Source organism: Camellia sinensis, chromosome 2 (assembly GCF_055761805.1).
Source record: "Camellia sinensis isolate YWXY chromosome 2, ASM5576180v1, whole genome shotgun sequence".
In the NCBI taxonomy this organism is placed as follows: Eukaryota; Viridiplantae; Streptophyta; class Magnoliopsida; order Ericales; family Theaceae; genus Camellia; species Camellia sinensis.
The window spans coordinates 19,116,304-19,123,908 of NC_138962.1; the positions used below are offsets into that span (position 1 = coordinate 19,116,304).

At 41.7% G+C, this 7,605-nt stretch overlaps 1 long non-coding RNA gene across 1 annotated transcript; it reads right to left on the minus strand.

Moving 5' to 3' along the window:
- Window positions 1–5,684: 5,684 nt before the first annotated feature.
- LOC145819500 (uncharacterized) lies at window positions 5,685–6,437 on the minus strand. Its single transcript, XR_014360248.1, has 2 exons — window positions 6,379–6,437; window positions 5,685–5,947 (listed from the first exon to the last, which is right to left on the minus strand). It is a non-coding gene; the product is annotated as an uncharacterized LOC145819500 (long non-coding RNA).
- Between the last annotated feature and the right edge of the window lie 1,168 nt (window positions 6,438–7,605).

Below are 7,605 nucleotides of genomic sequence, written 5' to 3' on the forward strand. Positions count from 1 at the left end.
GGTGCATCTACCACGCTTTGTGTTCACCTTTAGTGTATCCATCACACTACGCTTACCTAGTGTATCCATCACACTCTCTTCACTTTTGTGTATCTATCACGCATGTTTGTCCACTTAGAGTATCTATCACACTTTGTTCACTTTTTGTGTATCTATCGCACATGTTCGTGAGAATTGCATAATTCTCTTACATCCTTTCTGCATGAGATGTAGTTTGGTTCATGTCTACTTGCTGGCATAGCATTCGCTTAAAATGTTGCATTTATTTTGCATAATTGCTTCATCACAGCTACATTCGCGCTATTTTGCGCACCTCACTTGTACTTGTTAGTACATTGCATTGTTTTGAGTGCAAACCGGCTTCGCGTAGCGTATAAGTCCAATTGTCAAAGTCTTCCTGCATATCATTTGCATCCTGCCCCTGAACTACGCTGGTTTGATTCCTTGCAAAGGGATACGTAGGCAGCCTGTGGGCACAACCATTTATTTATCGGTATTTTGTTTGTTTGTCCAAGTCTTCGGCCTTGTCAAAAATGGGTCGTCTCTGGGCTTTGACATTCACTCCCGTCATTGTTATGACTTTCGAGTTCTGTCAAAGAGGGGCAACTGTAGACACCCCATTTTTGACCGCCCTTAAGACTTGGGCACCACTGATATTTTGCTCGGTGTTGAGAGATGTGCAGGGCAAAGAATCAGTTTCTTCGGCTAGAAGAGAGGCAAATCCTTCAAAACACTTTGTTTAGGGGTTTGGAGTTGAAGAAGAGAGGAAAGGAGAGGAGAAAACTAGTTTGGGAGAAGTTCGGCATGAATCCGGGTAGAAGCGAGTCGAGCAGCCCTCGCTGAATCGGGCTTATCTGTCTGTACACTTGGAGTTTAGCTATAGGGCCACCACCATCGGAAGGCTTACTTCCAGGGCTTCATTTTGCACTCAAGAATCTCCTAGAGCCAAGTCCGGGTGGGGGAGATATGATCGGTTGAAGTTGGGTATCATCCCGGTTGGATCGAATCTGCGCGGCTTCACGAAAAAGGGCATAACTTTTTGCACAGAAGGAATTTTAATGCAAGGTTTGCGCCATTGGAAAGCTAACGTCCGGGGCTTCAATTTGAACACCAACCGGCCATTTTTTTGACCTTACCGGCCATCCACCGGCACTATATTTATCTGGCCGGCAATTTATTGTGCCGACCGGCACTTTATTGTGCCGACCAGCACTTTATTTTGCTGACCGGCAATTTTTGCTAGCCGACGACCTTCCGGGGCATTTTGCAGATTGAGTGGATTCCAGCTGTGCCAGCTGGAATGCACAGAATCGATCCCCCACGCACATGTGTGTTTGTTTTGCACCTTGTGAGCCTTTGAACCCCCTAACCTTCTAGAAGCTTGAACCTTTTGGCCAAGCTTCTTGGAGAAGCTTGGCCAGCTGTTTTAGCTTCCTCTAGAAGCCTTGCACCCCCCCTTGAACCCCTTGGCCCCTTTGAAGCTTGTCTTAGAAGCTTAACATTGCTTATATAAGCACCTCTCCTCCTCCTTTGTTTAGGTTAGAGATTTGAAGCAAAAAAAACCAGAGATATACCATATATATCTGATATACATACATACAACCCTCAATCTCTCTCCATATCTCTCTCATCCAACCATCAAACACCTTTGTTCTTGGGCCATTTCTTCATCAACTCATAGCACAAGGCATCCAACGCCTATTCCAGCAGCTTGAGGCTGTCCTCCAGAGGTTAAAAGTTCCCAAACTTGGTCCAAGAGGTGTTGGTTTGCTGGTCTTCAAGGGTGAGTCCTCATCTTCCATTTTCTAGCCTTTTCTTGCTTCATATTTAAGCCATAGTTTCTTGCACTTTTGGGCTCCAACCTAAACTTCAAATCATCATATTTTGAGGTCCTCTTCATGTTTGATTGAGGACCTCTTGCTGTTTGAGGACAGTAGCTAGCACTTCCTTCATTAGCCCTCTTTATGCCATAATCTTGCATAGAATTTTTGGCTTGCGTGTGATCTGTTTTAGAGCCTGATGTAAACTGAAAATAGGCTTATTTTGAGCCCCTCTTCAACATTGAAGAAGGGCTCAACACTGTTTGGATACTCTATGTGCTACTTGCTTTGAAATCCATGTGGTAGCCCCGTTTTTTGTATGCCATTTTAGCCCTATCTTTGCTTGCTATTTGGCCATGTCATGAACTGTAAAAATGCTTATCTCAGAGCTGTCTTGCTTCTGTCTTCATGTTCCATGTCCATATTATGCATGCTTTGTATAGCTGTAAGCCATTCCATATGCCTAATTTCGCATTTCGGGATTCATTCCATGCGTTGAGTGTTGTTTCGTTATGTTTCGGGGCTGTTTTGCATCACCTATCACCTCTGAAATTTGCATGCGAATTGTCCATGTTTGTGCCTTTCAAATGCGTCGAAAAGCGGCTTCATTATGCTTAAGTCTTGGACCATGTATCTATGCATGTTTGCATGTCATTTGCCTCCATGCACTTAGCACTTTGGCCACTGTTTTAGGCCTATTTGGGGCTGCCTAATTCATGTTTAAGTCCATCTTCTATTTGGTTTGCATGCTTACCTTGCATGTTTGCTTGTAAGCTTTGCATGATTACATTGCATTGTTCATGTTGCATGATAGCTAACATGCTTAGGTTGCATTGCATCAACATACGTTCCTTGTCCCTTGATTTGGGTGATAGGGATTGGGAGTTTGTTTGATTGATTTGCATTGCATTTGAAATCAAAGTTGCATACTTGGTTCTTTGGGCCATCATGCATGGAAATGCGTGATTGGTGGTCCGAGAATCGAGGCACATGCCCCTTTGAGTCATTATCATGATAAGGGACATGGTTGGTGCATATATGCCTTGAATTGTGCTGCCATGCTTTGCCTTGCCCTCTGTTGCTGTCATTTGCAGATTCTGTAGGAATACTCTGCCGACCGGCAGTATAAGATGCCGACCGGCAATCTTTCCTCTGCCGATAGACTCCATTTTGTGCCGATGGCCATACCACACTGCTGGTGGCAATTTCAATCAGCCGGTGGTGATCCTCTCTGTCCAAGGGATCAGTCCTGAGGCTTTGATAGCCTCCAGAGGAGGAAAGGAAGGAAAACAGAGGCAGCCCATGCATGGTGGCGCGCTTCCCGAGGCGTTTTCCTATTTTAATTAATTTATTTAATTTGTTAATTAAATTAGTTAATTTGTAATATTAATTAGCTTGCGTAGTTAATTAATTTGTAATATTTATTCGGTCCCTCCGAGCGAGGGCAAATCTGTAATAAGTGTGCGTGGGTGGTGTGTATGTCTTCCAACCTCACTTCTTTCTTCCCTTTTACTTACCCGCTTTAATGGTTAGTATTAGGGCACGTTTAATTTGGCATACCTCATGCTATGCATGTGTGCATCCATGCATTTGTATTGCATGCATTAGGCTCGGTACATCACGCTAATTGCATCAATACTTCAATTCCCAAACTGAATACGTGATAATTGTGCATTTTCACATGACATGTTTAGGATAGCCGAGCCTATTCTAGCAACATTTTGTATGCGATGCATTAAGCACTTAACATGGACTTGGATCATGCATGTTTGCTAACAAGTTCTCTGTTTTGACACGGAGTACAATGTAAGTATTTATGCTTCAGCATATCGCATGAGTGTGAACGTTGCCATGACAGCATGCTTAACATGTGGCTAGATGCTTATGTGTTAAACTGTTTTGAACGCCTGTGGGTGGAGGTTGGATTGCTTGAGTTGGAAAAACTCGTTGAAATCCGTGTTTTAGCCTACTTACGAGTAGCAAATCCCGAAACATTTTCAAAACAAACGGATATGCAATGTTTATTTCCAAATTAGGCAATCTAGTTTATACTTGTTTGCTGCGCGCATAACATAGTAATTCTAGGCTAACAATTGGTTTAAGAACACATAAAGTTTTTAAAAACGGATATCACGGTTAGTAGAGGCCGGTCTTCGGATCGGGCGAAAGGGGGTGCTCATAACTGACCTTCCCCGATCGTACCCTAGCTCCCGAGCCGAGACAACTCCGGTGATGACGGACATGTGGCCTTCGGCACCGAGTCAGGGTTTCCTAAATTCCCCCATTTTAAAAATATTTAGGTGGCGACTCTGTATCTGGAAAAGCAGTCCATGTTTGGTACTACTTTTTCAAAAATCTGTTTCTCAAAACGATTTGCCAGATTTGGACTCTTTGGTTCAGATTAAGAACCGTGACACAAATCGAGTCCGAACTGTAGCATGAGGTCCACGCGGGCGCTGTTACACTGGGGTTTCGGCGCTCGAGCGGGGAAATCACCCATCCAGTATTTCGTCTGCAATGGTATATGCTCGAGCGGGGGTTTGGACGCTCGAGCGGGAGTATGTGTCTGACGCTCGAGCGGGGAGTTTGACGCTGGAGCGGGCATCATGTCTGTATAAGTTCTGGGAGCGTGCATCCGCCGCTCGAGCGAGGGATTGGACGCTCGAGCGGGGATCTGTGAGTGACGCTCGAGCGGGGAGTTCGACGCTCGAGCGGGGCAACTTTTATATAAAGCCAAGATCCGACTTTTTTGTTCACTTTTTGATTTCCTTTCTCTCTCTTACTTTTTCAAAACCGCCATTGGAGAGCACCTCACTCTAAAACCTAACTTCTCTTAGGATTGAACTAGCTAGAGTGTTTTCTTCACCTTGGACCTTTGTCAGAAGTGTGTTGATCGTCGAGGGCTTCGTTGTGATCCAAGAAATTTGGGATTTGGAGCACTTTGATTTCGGGTCATCTTCTCTATTTGAGTTCTCCATTTGAGGTAGGGATTCTCCTTGTTCTTTTTTTCAATACTCCGTCTATAGATAGACATGTGGTAATTTTTGTATTGCATAAAAATTGTATCAAGTTGGATTTGTTTGAAAATCATGAAATAAACCTAGGGTTGGTTGTGTGGAAAATGGTTTTGGCTTCAATGATTGTTGTCTTGGCTAATTAGAATATAAATTAGCATGTTGTAGTTAATATAAGAAAAGCCCTAAATTATATTTTGGTTGGGTAAATTATAATGGGGGTTTGTTGACCATTGTGTGTAAATCTCTTTTGTCAAAATGAGTGTGGTAAGGGTGTTAACGCCTAAGGGATTAACCATCGCTTTAGAGTTGATTTTATGGAAACATGATTAGTGGAGTTGGTTTTGTGATAACAAAAAGGAAATGGAATTGTTTTCGAAATAAGTTTGAGAATTGGATTGTTGTATCTTGAGTGTTGAACACAGATGTAGAAGTTGTACCTTTAACTACCATGTTAATATTGTTGTTGGGTTTGTGATTCATGATATTTGAGTCTATTAATAGATGTACTAACTATATGCATCTAGAGGTTTTGTCCTTGATCATCGGTGGAGGATGACACGGTTGTGTGGAATTGTCGGGTATGCATTTTACCATTGATTAATTGAACATCGTATGTGATGAAGTGCTAGATACATTATATATATGTATATTTGCTCGAAAGGAGATAGTCATGTGTTCATATGCTTTAACACATTGTTGGTGTCTTGATAGTTTATGTATATGCATTATTGTCACGCCCCAAACTCGCCCCTAGAAGTTTGGCAACGAGACCGGCCAGTAATCCTAGATTACCACAGGCCTTGCTATACAAAACATAAATAAAAGGGGCTCGCGGAAGCGAAAACAATAACCACTAATAGTCCAAAGAGCTGTGCATTTATATGAACATACATTACATGCCAAAAATGTTAATTTACCCACTACATTACATCACATATAATCAAAATTCATGTACAAAACATAGGCTCACGCCATATGCACAACCAAAACTAAGCTTCCTAACGGCCTTCCTAGGCCTAGCCCCAACTCGGAGGCACCAAAACACCGGGTAGGCTTCAAAACGGCGGCTCGGCTCGGACTCCGCCTAGGCTTGACTTCCAGAATGCTCACCTATAATACATAATTACAAACAATGAGCTAGAGCTCAGCAAGTAACATAACAGTAAAGAGGTTAGTGAACGAAGTCCGACATTTTCATAAATCCACAATAAATCAATCATAAACATATATCAGTCATCAGTCATCATAAGAACATACGTAATGGCATACTCCACAGAACCTTTCATAACAGTCTATCAGTCAACAGTCTACGAGATCTCGTAACTAGTCATGGGCTTGTCCTTCCATGCCGTTCCCCATGACTCATGACGCATGGGCCTGCATGTTCCCGCCCCCATGACCCAACTATCTATGGATGCCATACTAGATTCGCAAATCAGGACATTCATTCACGGAAAACATTCTCATTTCAAAGCATAGCATAACGTAATACATTTAAAACATAGTTCATAATAACATATCTTTACAGAAATGTTACTCACAGAGGGTTTCCGAAACCGAATGCACGGTCTTCAAATCTTGACCTGCAAATATCAACATATCACACATTTCTCAATACACGTTGTCATTAAATCCTGTAATTCATGCACTTCATTCTTTCCTTTACTTCATTTCATGTTCATTCTAATCTTTCTTTACTTTGATTCATACTCATTTCATGTTCATAAGATGATAAATGATGCAATTAACATGTTAAAATCAAGTCTGCAACTTCCCCAAAGTTCTCTTGAAAAAGGCCGTCCCGCTCGAGCGCCACTTTGGCCGCTCGAGCGTACTGTAAAAAGTCCTAAAACTGCTGGGAGGCTGTTTTCACCGCTCGAGCGGGCTTCCCTCCGCTCGAGCGTACAGAGCAAAAATCCGAATTTCTGGTTCTTCTTCCAAGCTTCATTCTCCTCTTTACAAAATCACTTTCCACATTTATGAAATCCAAGACCCAAAACACTTAAAACCCATCTTAAATCAACATCAAAACTTCAAATCAAAACCCATATGGAACAATAGAAGTTCAAATCTTGGAGTAAAATAGAAAATCATAAACTTGAGCATAAAAGCTTCATTCTTAAATCCATGGAGGTTCTTCCTCAAAATATGGCAAATATAACCATAAATCATCTATTCATGCCATGCATGCTCAAATTAAACATATTTCCCCTTTCAATCCTCTTAGTTAACACGAGATCATTGATGTAACAACCTTATTTCAGGAAATTAGAGGGGAATCCTTACCTTAATCACTTAATTGTAGAAGATTTAGCTTGACTCTCTCTTTCCTCCTCTTCTTCCCCTTTCTCACGAATTCTCTCTCTGTCTCCTTTCCAGATTTTTTTCTTCTCTTTTGTTTTTGAGTCAAAGAGTCAATAAAGGCCCTTATACTTATCTATATATCATTTATAAACAATTGTGCCAAACTTTGAGCCAAACATGGCCTAACGAATCAGACGAAATTCAGTTCTCAATTTATTTTCCCAAATGGCTCTAAAAATTCCCGGTATCACATAGGCGTGCTCAATTTCGTTTTCTGAACCCATTACGGTCATCAATTTCAGTCCCGAAGTCGTAATCTCAACAGGTATTTTCTAAGTTCAACAGATAATCTTCAATTAAATCATACTAACACATAATTAATTACTGGTAATCATCGTATACGGTTCTGGGTCGTTACAATTATACATGTTGGTTATGCCTTGATGTGCTGTGATTGTTGATGT